The following is a 20,759-nucleotide window of genomic DNA, read 5'->3' as shown; positions in this document are numbered from 1 at the left end:
AAAAAAGAAAATGTTATAGAAAAAGGTATTCAGAATGTTGAGTTTTACAATATATCCAAAAGTCATCGAAGTCGGAGTAGTTGACCTTTCAGCAGTTTCATTCTTTCTTTTCTCTATTTTTGTATTCATTTTTATTATTTTGTTTTTCGGTTCAAATTTATAGTATTATTGTTGCTTTTATGAAATACCTCTGTCTCTTATTCTACATTTTATTTAAGGACAAATTGTATCACATTTCCTTCTCATGCTTTCTATTTCTATTATTATATCTATTTTAGCTATTTACATTATCATAAACTATCAATTGCCAATAACAGTTATAGAAATAACTAATTCTATAATTTCATACTTTTCATGTCCAGCTTTTCTCTTATTAAATAGCTTTTTAAGAATATATAATCATAAATGTACCGAAATATAAAAATGTATGTAGAACATGTATATATAGAACATGTATATATATAGATTTTCCTTAACTTATATATAAAATACAAAAGCTATGAACTTTTATTTCTACAGATAACATTTATCACATTGGGTACTTGTACCACTACTAATAATCTTCTTTCCTATTCACATTTCTTACTCTCTTTGTTAGAGCACTCACTCTTATCAAATTGCTTAATCATATATATCTATTATGTTTGGTTCAATATTATGTCGTCTTATGTTGATTGTATTCGTATTATTTTTTGTATGCTATTATTTATTTGGTTTATTTATTTTCACTTATTCTCGCATCCTAATTTACGTATGTTTCTACATGAGTGCGTGTACATCTTTTTGATATTAATTTGCATATTTTTTTGTCTTATATATTTGTTGTATTTTTTCAGGTATCGTGTGTTGTACCTTGTTTTGCTATTCTTAGTTACTATTTTCTTTCCGATTATATGTTTCCCTTATATGTTTTCAGTGAGCCTGACTTTCCTATTCCTTATTATAAATCATAGGTCTCTTCCTCTGCGGATCTTAGAGGTAGACTTATCTTTCCTTACTTTTATGTGATTGTTAAAGTTTATTCTATCCGTTTCCTTGAGTCAAGTTTCAGTAACTCGCAATATATCAATATTATTTATGTAGTTCTTAAATTCCGTTATTTTACTTTAGTAAATTAAATTCAATTAAATTAAATTCCGCTGTTTTATCGAATGAGTTCATTGGTTATGTTTGTAACTTGAGGTTATGTTTTGTTTCGTAATGGTAGGTTAGTGACATACCATATTGTTTGTGTTACGTCGGGCGACACTCTACCTAGACCGGGCGACACTCTACCTAGACCAGGCCACATACCGCGGGCAAGATGGGAACCGGATGTCCGCTCATCCTTACTGCGTACCCTCAATAGTCTTAAGGAACCATCATAAATTTCAGGAATTTGCTAGCTAAGGTCCTTCAGACTGAACAAACATCTCTTTTTACTGAATCGTTTCTAAAGCTTATTGTTTACTACGGGAAGACACGGAAAAGTTAGTTTTTCTCACGTATGATACTTCACACTAGCAACTTTCCATCGAGGGCGGCTAAGACCCTTCCTAGTCCACCAACCTTCGTTTATCCAATCATGAGCAATGTCTACTGTCCTCACTTTCCTAACCAAAATTGTCATCAACAAATCCGATGGTCCCTTGCGTTAGACACGTCCATCACTAGCTTCCCTCCGACACAGCATCGTCACTTTACCTTACTTATTCTTCATCGTTAGAATAGTCTACATGTCATTATCGGGTTTCTATCCTTAAATCAATCACTTATTTAACTTATACATATGTATCAGTGTAATTATCTTCTTTACAAAGTTGTTGGAATAAACATTAATTTATACCTGTTAATTCAGTGTAACCTCAATTGAACCCCTATTATCATAACATAAATCAGGGGATCGATCAGTTCGTGGCGTCGATTATCTAATCGTAACGGGAATTTATGACTCCCATTGACGTGCTTTCTCGCGATTGCGTCTCTCCGCGAATGGTCGAAGAAACAGTTTGAATTGTTGCTTTTTATTAGTTAAATTAAATTAGTTGTCTTTGTACCTTAGGATGTCTGGTCTGTTTCTGCATTTTCTGTTTTCGTTAATTTATAATTCTTCTTCGATAAGTTCTACAACTTCTTCAACATTCTCATTTTTAGATGTTGATATATTATCCAAATCTTTCGTCTGGTTCTTTGTTTCCTCCTATTTGTTCTCGAAGTCCTTAAGTTCTGATTCGAATGCCAGGGTTTTTGAATGCTCTTTCAACTGTCTGACTTTATGTTTTTTTTTATTCCTTTTATTTCTTCTTTTCTTTCCCTCGCCACTTTTGATTTAACTTTGTCCGTAATGAATATTTCAAATTCGTTGTTGTGTACGACATTCCAGCCCTCATCCAGGCTTGGTAGGAGGTATTTCTTCCCTGTTCCTTTCTTTTTTTAATATGCTTGTAGCGGCACAAGAGTTAGAATTTGATTCAAATCATGTTGTTGTGCTTCGGAGTATCAAGACCGTTAGGTCACAGGTATTGTAAGGAGTTATGAACTCCGAGCAAAACAATGCCGCCGCTACATGTAACCGTAAAACAAGACGAATTTGAATCTTTTGACCTTCTCCTGACGATTATGAATAAACGAACGTGATCGCAAACGATTCAGTATAAACTGTGACTAAACGACTGTATACATACCGTTTCGCAACAAGATCTGTTTTAAATACATTAACGATTACACATATTGGTAGTCTCATTATTCGATCTCCTACATGCTCCTTTATTCTGTTTTCTATCTTTTCTCCATTATGAGTTCTATTAATTTTTGTAACATCTCCTCGTCTATCTTGCCTCTGGAAGTCTCTTCTACTTGTTCTTCTCTCTTTTTTTTTTATTTATTTATTAAAATTACAATCAACTCTCGCGTTGAGAATTTTCAGTAATTTTTCTGGCGTGGCGCAGTGACATGGCTGATTATTTATAATAAGTTAATACTTATTATAGATAAGTATAATTTATAAGTAAGTGTTATAAATAAGTGAATATTACTTGATTTAGATAACTAATTGAATCTAGCGTTTAGGTCTAGCGGATAGTGCCTCTTCAGCCTGTGAATCTGGTCCGTCGTATCAAGTAGACCAGTGATTAGGGGGTTTCGGTGTTTGTTGACTCTTTTGCTATATCTGTCGCTATATTTTGCTATTTCCTCTTTGACTGTGGGTAACTTGAGGTCGCGGTGTATTGTTTCATTGGTTACATACCAGGGTGCATCAATTAGGGATCTTAGCGTTTTCGATTGGAAGCGTTGGAGTATTTCAATGTTGGAGTTACTTGCTGTTGCTCATAGTTGGATTCCGTAGGTCCAGACAGGTTTTATTACGGTCTTGTGGAGGCTAATTTTGTTCTGTGTGCTTAGGTTGGAGCGTCGGCCAGTGAGCCAATAGAGTTTCTTGAGTTTGTCCTTGAGTTGCTTTGTTTTGTCTATGATGTGGTTTTTCCATGTTAGCCTCCTGTCCAGGGTCATGCCCAGGTATTTGACTGAGTCCTTGCTAGGAATTATTGTGTTGTTAATGGTGACCTGGGGCCAGGTTTGTTTTCGGAGCGTGACGGTTACATGTGTGGATTTTTTTTCGTTGATTTTGAAGCCCCATTTATGAAACAACTTTTTCATGGAGTCGAGACATCGCTGGAGAGTGGATGAGGCAATTACCGGGTCTGCGTGGGTAGCTAATAGAGCTGTGTCGTCTGCAAATGTCGCTATTGTTATCTCGTTTGATATAGGTAAGTCGGCAGTGTAGATGGAGTACAGTAGGGGTCCGAGGACACAACCTTGGGGTATGCCGGATTCTATTGGGAATGTTGCGGAAGTGGCGTCTAGGCATTTAACCATGAATTGTCTATTGGTTAGGTAGGATTTTAGGATGGAGTAGTAGGGGTGGGGTAGGATCTTTTTAAGTTTGTAGAGTAGCCCTTCATGCCATACTTTGTCGAATGCCTGTTGGATGTCTAGGAAAACCACTCAGCAATATTTTTTCTTTTCGAGTGTTTGGCTGATCGTATGGGTTATGCGATGGATTTGCTCTACTGTAGAATGTTGTTTCTGGGGTGTTGGGTATGGTAGAATTTGTAACCATTTATTTTCAAATAGCTTTTGTCGGTGAAGTGGGTTTCCGATACGAGCGTTACGTCAATTTGCTGGTATTTTAGGAAGAGTTCTAGTTCAAATTTGTGTTGCGCTAGACCGTTGACGTTCCAAAGAGCTATGCGCCTTGGTTTTATTTTGCGTCGGGGCGTATTAATTTATCCATGATGAGTGTTAGTAGCGATAGCAAATTATTTATTTGCTCTGATTGTTTCTGTATTAGCTTTTCAAGCCTAGAGAAGTTGTCTGTGTTAGGTGAGTTGGGGACACTATTTTGGGAAAGATCCCTTTGACTATTCGGGTTATTTTGGATGCCTTGTACTGCTTGGGCATAGGAGGTTGAGGTGGTGATGAATTTGGTAGGGTGTTTGGTTGGTTGAGGGGATTGCGGTAGTCGTGAATTTCGGCGGGTTGGGTGTTTGATTGGTTACCTCTTTTGCTCTGAGTTTAGGGTACCTGTTTGTGTATAGGGTTTTATAGGCTGAGCAGCCTTTATAGTTGGCAGGATGGTCACCTTGACAGTGGATGCATTTCGCTGGGGTTTCCGGTGATTTAGCGCACTGGTCAGTGGAATGAGTGCCTGCACATTTAACGCAGCGGAAGGTATGGTTGCAGTATTTCTGCGTGTGACCGTACCTTTGGCACCTTTTGCATTGCACTATTTCTTTTTTCACAAGCGGTGGTTCGAATTTTATTATTGCGTTCATTAGGCGACTGATATTGTAAATTTCCTTATTGTTAGGCTTTTGTTTTATGTCTATGAAAAATAAGGATAACGGGTCTCTCGAGACTCTATGCCTTATATTACTTACGTTGATGACTTCGTGGCCGAGTTTTGAGAGTTCGTATTTGAGTTCGTCTATGTCTGCTGAGTGGTGGATGTTGCGTAGAACCACTCGGAAAGGTCTTTCTTGCTTGAGTTGGTACGTGTGAAAGTTGGAGTTCAATGTCTTAAGCAGTTTGGTGATTTTTCTGTATGCGTCGGGGGTTGTCGGCAGAATTTTTACTTTGTTGTTGTTAATCTTCAGGTTGTAGTCGTCCTTGGAGATATCTCTCTCTAAGGACTTGATCATTGTTTGTATGTCGATGACATCATCTACAAATATTGGTGGGGGAGGGGGGATTCTCTGTGCTTGTTGGTTTGGCGGCGGGTCTGCGATTTCCATGGCGTCATTGGTGGATTGCAATACGGCGAACCTGTTGTGGGTGCTTATTTGTATCGTTGATTGTTCGTTCCGGGTGTCGATCGTGTCTGGTTTTGATGTTTCTATTTTCCGTTTCTTTGTAATATTAGCGTCGTTGGTGCGGAGAGTTCTGTTACAGTTCTGCTACGGAGGAGGTAGCGCGGGGCAGTTGCGAGTCTGCTTCGGAGAGCCTGGTCGCGATTGCTGGGCCATCATCGAGCTAGTTAATTCAAAGTGAATAACTAGTCGTGAGGCTATGAGGCTAGTATTCGGGTTGGAGTTAGGTGCGTGGGATTTTCTTCTCCCTAAAGGGTAGGAAACACTTGGCTGTGTTCACTTTCGACGATTGGGCGACACGTGTTGTTTTCGGACTACACTGGGCACTAGAGACACGTCTGCACGCTTCGGCACTCCACAGCGAACTGAATTTCTGCCTGGAGTTTGATTATTAATACAATGTATGTCCCATTGTATCGGCACCTCCGAGGCAACCTCACACGTGGCTAGGCCTGCTCCCGAGGCCGCATGCCGCCATAACCACATTTCTCGGAAAACCCATACAACCATTCCAAACCTCAGTTAGGCAAAACGTCCATCCCGTGACCGTGGCTACGTTCGGCGACCAATTATCACCTCGAACTCAATCTCGCTATCACAAATCTTGAACAATTACAGCTATGATAAAATCTAGGCTAGAGTACTAGAGGATGTTCCCAAAATTTCCAAGGAAAGGCTTCGGCTTTCCTTTTATCTCCGACATACATAATATAAATGTCTAATTTTTTTGTTCAGAATTAAAGGTGGGGTTAGTTAAGAAATATGGATTTTCGAAAATTATTTTTACATATTTTTATAAACAAAAGTACGGTACAACTTCGTCTAAACTTCTTCTCTACATTTTTGACGCAAGAGAAAATTTTAGATTTTTTTCAAGAGGTGACTTTAAACACAAAATAAATGATTTACTCTGCTTGTATACGGTTTCATAATTTTCTGAATTTCCGATTTCCCCAATTTCCTCCGTAAATAGTAGATTAAGAAGGAAAAAAATAAAAGTGTTGAATTTAAAGCACAAGTAAGTGTTTTTGAATTAAATGTGGTATTAACACATTTTGGATGCTAAAACAAGTGAATGGATAGAATGGATAGAAATGGATAGAAATATCACAATATAAAGTCTTGAAAATGTAGGTACAATTTATACATATATGTATACTTTAGTAAAATACTTTATATGGTAGTAATATTTATGTAACATATTGAAATAGAAAGTTATTTATATATGTTACACCTTCTCTTTACCGTTTTGCAATTTATTAATGTAATAATTAATACTTGCAGTTTTGTACTTGTAAATGAAATTGTTTTAAATTTCCATTTATTTATTATAAAGAACTTCAAAGCAAGATGTAATGGTCCTAAGCGAAAACCTGCGTATAATGTATATTATACCTTTGGTTGTAATATGTCAAAAAATATAAAATCTATATTTATGAGATCAAATGATGCTGTTGTGCCGTAATTTGTATACGTTTCATATTCAGCTATTTACTTCGACTTTTTGAATGATTGTCCTGCCCTTAGATAAAAATCTCTTCTGAAATTAAGTCAAACGTTATTGGCATCAGTTTTCTGGGCTCAAAAAATGACAGTATATACAGATCTAATTCTAGGAAAAAGCAAGAACATTCCAGAACAAATTGTTTATTATTTTTAAGCAGTGGATCAAAAAGAATGATTCAAAAGAATATTCGATGAAATGTCAATATTTTTAGCTTATAAATATAATTGGATCCTCACAAATTCGACTGAGATGGCAGTCATCTGTAAACTGTAAGCTGTTGAATAATATGACAAGTGTTGTTACAATGAAGGAATAGTCATGTTAGAACCAGCAATTTACTGTATAAAATGTATTTTACTACATCGATAAAATATTTTTACCATATATACAGTGGAAAACTATATTTATCTCACCTTAATAGATTTTATCATTATTATTTTAATTTTGAAGGTGCCGAAAGTACAAATCCATACGTAGATCATTTGTATATCAAAATAGCGATTAAGAGAATTATATGGAAAATTATATATATAACTTTAAAAACACAGTATAATAAAATGTTGTGTGTCCTGTATCCCTGGGTAGAGTTCGCAAGTTGCAAGGGTGGCTTTTCTTGTTTCTATCGATCGACGCCTGTGCAGTGAGCGACGTCGACTTGACCGCCGACCGTAGCCCAGGAGAAGCAATCATCGTTCGATCCTCTCTCGTTTTGAACCTGTTTATACGACTATAAATTTCGATCTTGGTGTTCTCATGTTTACGTGATTCATAGTGTTTATCTTCGTCTACTAAAAATCAAATTAGAAGAACAGGAAGAAGAGAACAAGAAGTATTTAAAAATACCACAGTGAAAGCGCTGACAACAATCAGAACAATATTTAGAAAAACAATACATACATGTTACAAGGTAACTACAAAACTGTCACTGTTTTAAACGAAGACTTTCTTATTTTAAAGAATAAATAAAAGTGTGAAATGGTGTCCAAATATATAATACACGCCCGTACATAATCATTTGATACTTGCATTATGAAAAGGATAACATTTCATCAGAGCTGGGTAAAATATTATTTCAAGTATTAAATTCTAAACCGCCTGTTTTACTTTAATTCGTATGTATACTTTCGAAAATAAAATAGGTTACTTGCGAGAAATAGTTTTAGTGAAAAAATGTGAGAAAAAGAATAATATTTTATTTGAGGAATACTGAAAGCAGTGAGGCTTATATTGACATATTTTATTTAGTTTATATTTCTTTACTATCCAATATGAAGATTACAGTAGCTTCTAAAGAATATAATGATAGATAAACGTAATTATATTAGAGAAACGGTTTAAGAGCTTTAAAAGAAATAGCAATTCCAGATACATAATTTCAGTCTTTTTCATTTCCGCAAGGCAGAATACAAGATATAGAAACATGACTTTTTAACATTTATTGAAAAACTCAGTAGTGATATCCCTGACACTCACAACAATATTACAGAATTAGAATTATTCCAATATTTGGATGATAAAATTTAAAGCATCGAATCTACAGCGAATCTAAAGCATCACAAAGTACAAGTAGAAGAAACAATTTTATTTATTTATTTTCAAAATATAATATGTCGATATCGACATATCCTTCATTTAAGAAACTATTTTACGCTGGATTGACTTTTTGTTCATAAAGGAGTAGTCTAAGTGATGAAAACTTTGAACGATACACCTTGTTATATGCGAATAGTTAACCTTAAAAAGAAAATAAATTTAATTTGTAAATATTATGGATTTTTACATTCCAACATTGACTTTATTCTTAATCTACTTTCACTTTTAATTTTAATTGTTAAATGTTTTAGATACTATTTATAATACAAAGTTTAAATATTTTACTTTTATGCAATACAATATGGAAATAAAAATAATTTTATTTTCCGAAATTTTGTTTTCTATTTGAAATATTATTTTATTTGAACTGTAAAATGACGACTACTTAAAATAGTATTTTAAATATTTTTTCTACATATTTTACTCAGGACTGCATTTTATTATTACATACATATGTATCGTACAATACATGTCAGTTATATCCTTGAGTGTACCATGGAATAGTTTACTATAAATAACAAATTATTATCGTATAATTTTATTTTAGCCAGAAGATGCCATACGAAGACTACTGGAAAAGAACATGATAAGTTACATTTTTTTCTTTTACAGGAAGGTAATTTTAGGACTCACTACATTGTCAATCAATTTCGTATTACTAGTATCTTTATATTTGGTTTCGGAGTTAGTCATGTGTTTTTTCATTCTCTCCAAAATTTAAAAAATATGCATTGCTCGTCATAATGTTACGATATTGAAGATATTAAAATATTGCTTCTCAAAATAATTATAGCTTGGGCTTCTACAAATTGTCGTCAATTTACTAATTATTTTTAAAAGGCCTACATCTGTGGACTTAGCAGGTTATTTGGATTTTGAAATATTTCATATTAAAATTCTCCTTTTTAATCATAAAGTGATATTAAAATCAGAAAACTGAAAAATGTACTTATCATGTTTTCTCCTGTAACCTTCATATGCAACATTCAAGCTATATCTAAGATTGTTACCAAAGCATTAATTACTTAATTTTACTATATTATGTGTTTTATCATTTTATATTAATTTTGTAACAAAGGATTGAATTCAAATTATATTCTTAACTATTTTGTATACTTACAGAAAATAGTAGCAGTAATATAATAAACTAAACTACTGATTGGACTTATACTTGATTAATCAAATTTTTGAACCTATATTGATATATAATGTCATGTACATGTGTATATATAATGTGAATTTGAAGTACATTATCACATAATGTATACGTATGCACATAAATAACATAACAACTATTTCGATTAATTTAACTCGTTATTGATGGACATTTTTTCGAAATATCATTCAAAAATATCAAAAGTTATATCTATTTTTACCATGTACCTAATTATTTAAAAATTACGTTAATACTTCAAATAGCACACATGATATTGATTGGCTTGTAGATATACATTGTGATAATTTCAGAGTGAGATGTTATGAACAAGTTTTTCCTTTTTAGATTAAGGTTAGGTATATATAGTGAAAATACAAACGGTGTAAGATATATTTATTTTTAACTTTTGATTTAATTAATTTTTTAATACAATGTTATACGTTATGAAATATTCTAAACACTATTAAGGACAAAAAAGATAAATATATGTATATTGTAAAAAGTACTTTTGTAGAAAATATATATGAGTAATATGAGAGTAAAGGTCCAAAAAATCATCAAATGATGAAAATATTTTATGGATAAGATTAATAGTTCATCTTTTAAGGCAACAAAAAATAAAATTTTCTATAATCAACGTCTACTAAACGGTTATTTTGTTAAAAAATCAATGAAAGAGCTGCAGGACAAGCAACATTCAATTCTTGAGATGAGAGACAAGTATGTTACTGATTTATTAATTAAATGTTGCTAACTTGTAAAGATTATGAAGGTGAATATGATTTGAAATGTGAATCACTCATAAATATGTATAAAATATTAGATCTATTTAATCTTATTTCGATTTTTCATTTTTCTCTATATCTAACTGCATGATTTTTCTCTCTTGTATTACATATACAAGCTTATATTACATAAATTTATATAATACAATTTATTTTATGTTATTCAGTGTTTGTAGCAAATTATTGTTTAATTAAAAATTAATATAATGTTGTAATTAATTTGAGTGACTTGAATAACTATATATAAGTAATACAAATAATATAAAATTTGGTGGAGATGAAGAGAAAATTGTAGAGTTCCGTTTAAAGAGAAATATAATTGTACTTTGCAATTACATTGATATATTTGGGACAAAAAATTGCGCAGCAGTATGATAGAACGTGTTAAGCAATGTAAAATTTTCCTCTATAGCTTTCTTAAAACTTCACTTGGAACAAAGTTATAAGGCCGTTCCGGTACTCAGTACCAGAAGATGAATTAGTATCAGAAGAAGAGTAAGTGGGTCATAATCTGCGAAACGAAATTTAATTAGTTATAATGATTTATTTACATATATTATATGAATGATCTATATTTTAGCATTAAATAATATTAAACAATTTACAATTCCTGGATATTGCCTAAAGAGAGATATCAATGTGCTCATGATCAGCTTGACGAACTAACAATGTTTCATCATAAGCAAAAACTGCTGTTGGATATAATAAAAATTAGGTAAAAAAAGGAATTCGAGTAGAGACTCGCAGAGGCGAGTAGTGTCAAATGTACACATGTTTCAAATGTTGGCAAAGATGATTTGAAATTAATAACGAGAGAAAACACATGAAACAATTATAGATCAGGATGTCGCATGAAATATGTTTTCGAGCTGTTTATTTTTAGTTGGTTTACGATGTATGATAGGAGGATATGCATCGCCAATATTGTAGAACTGTCAGTTTAGAAGGATTAACAACACCTTTATGTAATAAATGTATTCATTGTTGTTTAGGTTTGAGTAACAAGATCTTACTAAATCAGATTCAAGTATCTATCGATATACAATTTTCTGATAAATGCAGTTTAGAGCAAAATTTCAAATAATCAATGAAATATATATTAATTAATGTAACGACGAATGTGGTGTTATTTTTCCTTCGATTTATATTTTAATCGTGTTTTAATAGTACCAAATAGAATATTTGTAAGTACGACAATTTCAGGGGCAGCATTTTGTGATTGCTGCATTATTCCTTCATTTATTACTTATGCATATGTATGTATACATTTATAGGGTATTTCACCTAACTTGACCATTTTAAATATCTCACTTATTTTTTATGATAGGAAAAACTATCAGAGGGAGGGAATATTCGGTTCGAAGGGGAAAATGTGGTGATAGGCAAAAAAGTTTTCTCATGGTTACTTTTTTCTTCGAGATTTCAAGGTTATCAAAGTATTTTTAAATGGGACCACATATTTTCATTACAACAGTTTTATAGCTTATATATAAAAAAAAAAAGAAGATTATGTTTGTATAGGGAAAAAGCAAAGATAAGACATTGACGTTTCAATGCAAAATATTTATTTCAGAAAGTGTTCAAAATATGCACCATTAACCTCAACACACTTTTGGAGACGGCAAATGGGTGATTTTTCTATATTTTTAAGTACTTTTGTAGTAATTGATGTATATCCATGTAGAACCCTTTCTTGCATGTTTTCTGGTGTTGTGGGAGTATCATTGTGAACACACTGTTTCAATGAAATTGAGATTCTTTCATTTATTCTGAACGAGTATTGAAATTAATTTCAAACATTTCATGATTCTTTTATGAATTGTAAGATTGTTGACATGAAAATATGTAGTTCCATTTAAAAATACTTCGACGTCCTTGACATTTCGAAAAAGTGACTCCGAGAAAAATTTTTTGCCTATCACCACATTTGATATCTTTTACATTTGATATTTTTTCCTATCATAAAAAATAAGCTATGAGATATTTAAGATGGTCGAATTAGGTGAAATACCGTGTAAAGTGAACAACAAAGGTATTCAGATGGCGTGGTAGGAAGCAATATATTTTATTTGAAATAAAATGAAATATAACAATTTGAAATAATGAATTATTTCAACTAATAACATTGAAAAAGTAATTTTATTTCATGTTAAAACCAAACAAACCATTTTCAAATAACTTCTTATTTGTATTCATTAAATCATTCAAATAAAATAACAAATAATCCAATATAAAAGGTTGTGATGAAATAATTTGTTATATTATATTATTTCTTTATTTAGCTACATTAAATCCTTAAACTTGAAGCCCACGAATTTTTATAATATAATTGCCAGAATTGAGCACTTTTACAAAGGACAAATAATTATTCTAAATAAAATAACAAAAGTTTATTTCAAAATAAGTATAAGTACAAATAAACTCTAATCTTATTTGAAAAATAAATTATTGTCAAGTGATAGTTTCAAACGATAATGCAAAATAAAAAATGATAATTTTTTTTTTAACATACTAATTATTATAAATTATTCGCTCTTGATACAACTCGAAAGTCAAGCATTTCATCAGCTGGTTGATTTGCACGATTGTTAATAATGGTAACATAAAAATAATCATTCAACCGGACCTCATGATGGAAGAGCAGTAAGCACTTGTAAACAAAATGAAACATATTTGAAATGTTACATATTATGTTAATCGAATTAGGTCTGTTGAACATAAAATGAATAATGAATAAAATAAAGAGTACGAATCGTGATAAATATAACTAGAATAGGGCATTAGAATATAAACAATAGAGAACAGAAACACCGGCGATAATACATATTGTCATAAGTTTGTGTTTTTGAAATAGAGGTTCTACCATCAACCCACGACAGAAATAAAATTATTTTCCTGGTACAGTCAAATAACAAATATCTAAATTTTAAATAAACTAATAAATAATAAAATTATTGATTTTTTAAATAAACTGTTATTTAAATAACATCATCTAATTTAAAGTAACGGGGAAAATAACAAATAAAATAAAAATTTTATTTGAATAATTATTAATAAAAGTTTGTTTCAATAATACCCTGTTCTGATAGCCATACTTGCTCTCAAAATTGTTCTCGTTCCAAACATTTTGTCAGAAAAACATGTATATTGTAGCAAAATTGTGTGTGAAAAACTGTAAGAAAATATGTACGTATTTTTGTTGCAATTGAAAATGTTGAATTAAAAGGATTAGGAAACATTTAAGAAATTATTTGAATTAACATTCATTCATTTGATGGTAACACAATGAAACAATTTAGAAAAATATTAGGTAATTATTCGGAATAGGGGCGGTCCCACCGATTTCGATGACCCTGAAATAGGTTGTCAAGGTCAACATTCTGAACAATTTTTTCTATACATAATGCAACCGTCGCTCGGTCATAGGTTTCAAGATATTCGCGGAATCTTTAGCTTACTTTTACAATTCATCATCGATTAGGCGATCAAATTTTTATATAGCATAAATAAAAATCAGTTATAGGTAGGGATAGAATAGTGTTCGAACTATAATGGTAGCTGGTAACGCTAGTGTAGGATAGTTTCTGATGATGATTATTGTGATCTTCAATTGGGCAAAAATGAAGCAAATGTACCTGTCATTGTAAGGTTGTTTACGGAAAAAGAATTTATGGAACAATTGGTTAAGTAGGTGACACCTGGTTAGAAAATAATATATGCAAAATAGAATGATTAAACAACGGGAACCCGTGTCGCATTTGAGTTACAGATTAGGCAATTTTAATTAATAGTTAAGTACATAATCATAAACAAATAGCACGTAATAAAGTTTTTTAAATAAAAGATATTGTTATTGTAAATGGATATAATTCTCGTAATTGTATAATGGCTTACATGCATCTTTGACAATATTCCTATGCGCGAGCAAATTTACCTACACGAACGAAAGCAGATCAGATCGAGCAGCGAGGTAAATACATAGTGATCCTCAAATCGAAGGACACATGGGCTGCAGCTTATCTCATACAAGTCGTAGAGAAGACTATGACGTGTGGAAACATAAACCATTCTGCGCTAGGTTTTGTAAGAAAAATCATAGATAAGACATTAATCTTCTTAACCCATGGAAAATTTATATCAGCATATCGAAAACTATACTATGGAATTTTAGAGTATATTTACACAAAGATCGCATACGCACCGCGAATATCCAGACTGTTCACAGAAAAATCGTAACGAAAATAGCAATCGTTTTACATTACAGTGAATATTTAATATAACCTCTGTTTTCTTGCAAAAAAAGTACGCTATGAACACAATATGTACAACACGCACTGTACGCACTACACACACTGTACAACAAAATCACTCGCGTTAGAATTAATAAAAAAATTAAAAGGATACATACAATACGCAGAAACAATACAAAAAGTAAAAAAATAAAAAAAGTAAAAATAAAAGAATTAAAAATAGAAGATTTCAATGAACTAAAAGTAAAGTGGCCTAACAAATTTTACAGCGAAATAACATAAACCTGTACTAAAACTAATTATAACTCTAACTTTATGTTTATACAGTTCTCCTAACGTTCCTCTGTAGCCGTCGATATGACTTTGTTCTTTTATAATTGCTCTCTTCTCTTATCATATTTCCAAAATCGTTAAAACATGTTACATGGCAAGTTAGTAGTACAGAGTTCGTTCGAAAAGAAAAATTTACGATACTCTTCGTCCATTTTTTCGTTTTCTTTATACCATATAATTCGAAATTAGTTAGAAGCAGTCATGGATCTAAGGTGTTTCTTTTAAAGGCATGGTTGAATATACCTATCGAGAAAACGAACAGTCTGTTCACCAGATGTGTTTTAAAATGTTTAGAACTTCCTTGCAAGGATAGTATCACTTCGACAACGAACATTTTGCTGTATATTAATCTATGTTATTACACATCACATCATAAGACGATACTTTAATTAATCCTATGAGTATAAGCTCAAACAATTATTTTGTAGCTTTTCCTATTTATTGTTTCCTCGTTTGTAGTTATCCTATCTATAATTGTTTCTTCGTTTTTTTATTCCACGTGTATGTATGTGAATATTATCATATCTAGTGACCTATAATTTGTATGGAAAATGTGTGTGGGTCATGCGAGATCAGCGTAAGATCACCTTCATTAGCCCCTCAAAAATATTGAATGCGTACGTAATTTTTCTGAGAACATTCACGGATAGGACAATGCGTAAACTTCGTGTAAACATTCTTTATATGTTTTTTTGTTTATTAATTATTTATGAAATGCAAGGATTAGAGAAAACACTAATCCTGTCTACTCGAAAATCTCATGGGACGGTTTTCAATATATTGTTATGTATTTCAATGATTAAGCAGCTTTAATGTTTAATCTCTGATTTTTCTTACAAAATGTCGCGCAGAACGGTTTATGTTTCACAGTGTTATAGTCTTTTTTTTTACAGCTTGCCTGAGGTAAGCTGCCAACCGTGTGTTGTTGGATTTAACGATCACTGTGTATCCTGCTGCTTGTGTTGACCCACTTTCAAGGATATTTCAACCATTTTTTAATTGATGATAATTGAAAAATGAAGCCGAAAACGCAACCTTTTTATTTTTGATTTGAGTCTTATATTGGTTTCAAGAATCTCCCTTTAAATTTGTTTACTCCTGTAACCGAACCCCCTGTATGTACATTCACTAAATGTATGTTAAGTTAAAGAAAAATTTAAAATATAAAAATGAATTACTCAATATTTGTTACAACTAAGTACATACAAATAACACGTAATAAAAATATTCGAACACTGTGTTTTAAAGTACGCAATGTATAAACATGTAATTATCTAAAGATTAAATATAGACAAATGGTCTTTAATGTGCTTCTAACAAAGCTTGAGAGCAAACAGAAACGAAAATTTAATGTTGATCTACAATTGAGAATCATAAGTGAGAAGAAATCGGAAAGAAATAAAGCTGCACGGGAAGTTATTTTTAAAGTACATAAAAGGTGAAAAATCGCATAAAGAAACCACGGATCTTTTAAGCAGAAGTAGATCACCAAGCTAATAAAAAGGTATAACCGTGGCAGAAATATTGCAAACAGAACACGATCTGGATGTTACTTATTAAACTGAATTACTTGTTCATAACATCGTTAGAACACCTGATTTACGCAATAAATATATACGAGTGAATCTATAGAAGATTCTTTTATAACTCTAACTTTTTAATACTCTTAAAGCGTTAAATTGTATTATATTTGCATGGCAGAGAAAGATAATAGTTGTGACTTCACACATTATGATAATTTGTAAATTTCATTTATTCATATCCAAAATTTATTTTTTATACGTGAAATTCTCAGTCTACTGCCGCAACTACAAAATTTACTCTGCAACCCTTGCTCAGTGATGAATTTGAAGTTATTTACTAATTTTTCCTTTATATATATACATTTTATAATAGTCATATTTATCATTCACATTTATTTTTACTTTAATCGACTTCACTTTATTGACAAAAAATATCTAGAATCTTTATTATCACTTTTATATCTCACTACTGTCTGTGAAATTATTTCTAAAAGACCATATCTATAGCATTGAGAAAGGAATCACGTGAAGCAAGTCAAAAGTAATCAAGTGAACTTAGTGTACTTCTTACTTTTTGTAATGTGTAAGTGGCCATTTTTGATTAGTTAAAATTGTAGTCGTATTATATTCCAAGTTCTTAATTTTTATTAACTTTTGTTTAATGTAACGCAAATATAAAATTGGCATCTAATTTTTTTCATATTAGAATTAATATTAGAATAGTAATTCACTTGAGAATTTTTATCATTTAACCTCAAAATTCTCAGTTCTCTGGTCTCAGGCCTCTGTCAAACAATATGACAGAGAGAACTGAGAGAAGTATTCAGGGCCTTGATAAAAGTGTGTCTCGATTGTATTTACACTACATAGATACTTAATAAATGGCTTGCCTTGTTTAGATAAAGTAACCTCAATCTTGACTGTTAGAAAATAATGTACAATTTATTTATTTTAATTTACGATAAAAGACGCAAGATTTGAAGAACTAGTTTGTTTATGTAAAGAATAAATATTCATTGACTTTGAAAATTCAAAGATTTTCGTTTTTAAGCTTGAAAGCATTAATTATTTTTTAAATTTAATTTTTTGTTTTCACTTTCAAGTTTAACTGACAATTATCAAGATTGGTAATTATTTCGATTATAATCTAAGTGATTGCAAATTACTATTGATATACGATGTTGGATGTTCAAATTTTGTAAATAATCTTTCAGAAAACTAATTATCTCTTAACTAATTCTTTGTGATAAAAAGTGTGTGAAACTATTGACTTTTTCAAGTAAAAACCTTTAAATACACTTGATTATATGAGACTTTGATTGAAATCTCAGTCCTCTGGATATTTCCTCAGTACTCCTGATAGTTTCTAAAAGATACCGATAAAATCACATACAGTTATTTATTTATCTGGCTTCTTTTATAACAACCAGCATGTCTTCTGGTATATTTGAAGTTTATTACAATTCATAAATTAAATGAAAAGATATATGCACGAAGTCATAGTCACATAATTCCCATATTTTTGGAATCAACCATACACCTAAAAATTTATAAATGTAGTATTTCACTTATAGTCAATTTTTACTATGGTCAATTTATAGAACAAATTATTAAAATCTAGATCGTTTTAAATGCCTAACTGAATGCTTACTTTTAGTAGAAGTAAAAGAACTAGAAGTGAAGAAGTTCAAATTATTAAAAATATTTAATCGTTATATAATTATTTAATGATAACAGATTGCACATTCGATTATCTCTGCAATAGTACTGCACTTTTAAACAAGTAACTTAATGTATGCTGTCTCTATCGTAAATAATTCACAAATAATTTTGTTTTTTAATTGTGTTTCATAGGAAGTAATTTGCCGGCGTCAAATCTAGAGTCTCGTAACGTGTCGTAGGGTGTCGTAATGGAGTATCGTAACAGTGTCCATCATAATGTTTTAACGGTTGTATTTAAGTCAACAAGTATAAGTGTAACTACCTACTGTAAGTAAGGTAAACGATAAATCCAAAATCATTTAAAAAAATATCTCCTCAAATTATCAATAAATAATACTTAATATAATATTTTCTCATAAAAAGACAAATTTGCATAAATTTTGACAATAAAAAATTGTCCATCATGGTAATTAAATATTATTTTATAAATCTGTGGGTTATTTATATAATTATCACTATATTATCATATGGATAGAATGCAGGTAAATCATTATATACTGAATGTCCAACACATTAAGAAATGAGATTTTATTATTACGAAAATGTAGTTGACTTTCTTAGATCCTCTACGTAACCATTTCCAAGGAAACTAATAACATGAAACAGTGCCCTCTTCGACACTATTTAATTTTTACTTGTAAGATTTTTCTCATACAGTAAGTAATTTTGCAATAATTTGAAATCATGAAGTTAGATCCCTCATTCTATTTAGGGCAAAATATTTTACGTACTAAGCAATAATTTTCTGTTTCTTCAATAATATCACGCTATTTACTTTTTTATATGACTGGGAAAGACAAATATATTGTAAATAAGATAAATGTTAATTTTACGAGAAATAATTTCGGTGACCTTGACCCTGATATACATTTGTTGTCAAAGACACTCTCCTGAGTAACATCCAAGAGGTTTTAGCCGTCACTCCTTCCTTTAATCTTCCTTAAACGGTTATTAACAGAAAATTGTCGTTACCACTACAGTGAATACTGCCCAAGGTCGTACATTGAAAAGAATTAAATAGCATCTAACACAAGTTTTGTTGTTTTGCACATTCATGCACACGTGTACATATATCGGTCTTTATCTAGAAAGCGGACGGCATTCTATGGTTTTTAAATATATTTTGATAATCAACATGTTGGACAATTTTTTCCTATTATATATAACCGCTAAGCTCGAGATATTTTTCGAGATATTTACAACAAACTATCGTTATCATTATCGTGAATCGCTCAACCTTTTTTTATATACATTAAATTACTAACAAAAGATAAAAATTAGGTTTGGGTTAGATGTTGTTTTATCCGGACGCTTTACGGCGATTGACAACCAATATTAGTGTATATGTCGCCGCGGACACACATGTATAAACACAATTTATGTAGTAGTGACGACAATTTTTTGTTAAGAATCTCCTAAGAAACACGAGCGACAACTAAAGTCCTCTGGAAGTTGCCCAGGAGAGCGTCCTTGACAATATATGACATGGTCAAGCTCATCGGAGGTACCACCCCTAAAGTCAGTATTTATCAGCAATAATGTTAATATACACAAATGTCAATAGAACTTTGGTACCATTTTTCAGAGAACGGTTGAGTTTCGACCCTTTCATGTATCTTTTGATACGTTTACTCCTCGTGATGAATAGAATACGACACAAGCAAAAAAATTTGATCTTGAATTTCAAGATCAAGACCAATTTTGCGACAGCTTGCTTACATTAATAACCAGTTATGATGGTTTCAACATATAATTTCTTTACACCTTATACACCACATGCTGTGAAGAAGAATATTTAATGATTTGCTGTATGATCCAATATTTTTATCCCTCAGAAGTGTAACAGTAACCTTCTGGTTATAGATTTGTTTAAAAAGTCCTATAGATATCTGAACAAACTTTAATATTATAGAAGATCATATTACGACATTGTTTTCATATTCATATTCAATAGATAATTATTCCAGAGAAATCATGGTAAGATTATTGACTCGGCACGTCAATTTTACTTCACATTACACGTTATCTCTTTCTAATGAAATTTTACGAACCTCGTTATTTCAAACAAATTTAAATAAACTTTTAATGAAAATATTATCAAATAAAGAATATTAAACACCATTGTCGCATTTTCTCTAGCAACCCTACAAATAAAATAGGATATATTATTGTTATAAATGTTATAATCATGCTGTTATATATACTATGTTAAAAACGAATGGCTTGTCAAAGTGTTATAATTAATCTATTCTATTCAAAGCAGCATTTACCTTTTTTAAAGGCATATATCATCTTATACATTTAAAAAGAAATCGGGGAAATTATTTTTGAACATTTTTAAGTTTTATATACATATATTGAATATTCTGGCGAAGGAATTTGTTGAAATTCGAGTAGTTAACGAAATTATGACATTGAAGAAAACGGAATGTTAGGACAAATAAACTCTTAATCTAAGTATATAATTTATTGCACAAGATATATTCTACATAAGATTATATACAAAATTGAGTTTTAAGATATACGGAGCTTTTAAAAATAT

General features: G+C 31.1%; 1 protein-coding gene across 3 annotated transcripts in view; it reads left to right on the top strand.

Annotated features, from left to right (window-relative positions):
* The first annotated feature begins 7,506 nt into the window (after positions 1-7,506).
* LOC126869330 (uncharacterized) overlaps positions 7,507-20,759 on the top strand; it is an 83,860-nt gene continuing 70,607 nt past the window's right edge. For 2 of the 3 annotated variants that reach the window (XM_050625727.1, XM_050625726.1), the window contains exon 1: positions 7,507-7,762. The gene's annotated coding sequence lies outside the window, so the exon portion shown is untranslated. The remainder of the gene's footprint in view (positions 7,763-20,759) is intronic. The other variant, XM_050625728.1, reaches the window with a different exon arrangement.

The sequence above is a fragment of the Bombus huntii genome, chromosome 9 (assembly GCF_024542735.1).
Source record: "Bombus huntii isolate Logan2020A chromosome 9, iyBomHunt1.1, whole genome shotgun sequence".
In the NCBI taxonomy this organism is placed as follows: domain Eukaryota; kingdom Metazoa; phylum Arthropoda; class Insecta; order Hymenoptera; family Apidae; genus Bombus; species Bombus huntii.
The sequence above is the reverse complement of the archived record's forward strand: the minus strand, read 5'-3'. Positions and strand labels throughout refer to the sequence as shown.